The following is a 1,345-nucleotide window of genomic DNA, read 5'->3' on the forward strand; positions in this document are numbered from 1 at the left end:
TTTGGCCCGGCTCGCCACGGGGTCGGACCTTGGCCTACTGCGCGTGCGCGAAGGGGGTGTGCCTCCCTGACGGAATAATAGTCACCATCCATGCAGTGGTTCACTCCGGGGGGGGGGGTTGTCTCGCGCAGGCGCAATGAGACGACGGTGCTGGCTGGAGCGGCCTGGCCTGGCCTCAGAAGTTCTCCCCGCTGCTTCCTTCTCGGTGAGGAGAAAACCTGCCCGTTTAAAGCGGCTGCTTCGTGGCCCGTTAAGAAAACAAACCTTTTTTAAAAAGCAGCCCTTCCCCCCCCCCGGGAGTGAGCACTCGTGGGCCTTGAGAAGCTTTCCTTTCCCTAGTGGCGGAGGCCGCACCACCTCAGACCGGGGGGGGGGGGAGAGTGACACTTCTCCTCTGTAGCGCGGGAGAAAAATAACTTTTATTACAGGAAAACGGCACGTTAAGAAGGAGGCTCATTTAAACTCATTCGTCCTGACACGCTCGTTTTCGGGGGAGAGGTCCTCTTTCATCCAGCTATTGGCGCCTGCCTCCCCCACAGTCTGGAGTGGTACAGCCCAGGCGGTGGCCCGCCTCATTGCCCAGGCCCTGCGATGGGGGGGGGGGGGAGGACGGGCAAATTGGGGCCCCCACGAAGCCCTTCATAGGAGTCTTAGCGGGGGTCTCTTTTCCCCGCCAGCTATGCGGGGAACTCTCTCCGGTTGATCTTGGCCCGATCACTCGCTTTCTCCTGGCCTGCCTCGCAGGGTTGTTGTGAAGGTACAGTGAGGAGGGGGGGATTTGTACAAGAAAGCAAGGCTGGACCGATGCTTTAAGAGACTGAGTTGCTTTCCTCTATGACCTTCTTTTTAACCTTGTATTTTAGACCTGTAATATGAAAATAGGTCTGTATGTGTATTTGCAGGTCATTGACTGTATTATTAAAGATTTAGTTGCTTTGCGTTTTGCATGCACGCACACGTGTATAAGGGAGGCCATTTCATACCTGTGAGGGTAATTGCAATAGTATTATAACTAAAGTTGTCTATGAAGTGATGTTGCCTCCTTGATATATAGTACACCTGAAAACGTTGCATGTGTGTTATTATAGTAACAGATTTAATGTTCAATTAATCTTTATTGTTACAGTCAAAGACCAGCATATATACAAATTACGTTTAACGTTTGTAATTTTATGTTGTAATGTCTGTGCTGGTTGAGAATTGGCAAAATATCCTGGCCGGGACTCAGTGGATAGGGTTAGGAAATTGTTAAGCGGTGAGAATCCTCAGGTCACAATCAAGGTCGCCAAATATTATGAAGCTTCGTAAATCTCTGTTTAAATTATGTTATCTGCACTTAAGGTGC

Source organism: Euleptes europaea, chromosome 11 (assembly GCF_029931775.1).
Source record: "Euleptes europaea isolate rEulEur1 chromosome 11, rEulEur1.hap1, whole genome shotgun sequence".
NCBI lineage: Eukaryota > Metazoa > Chordata > Lepidosauria > Squamata > Sphaerodactylidae > Euleptes > Euleptes europaea.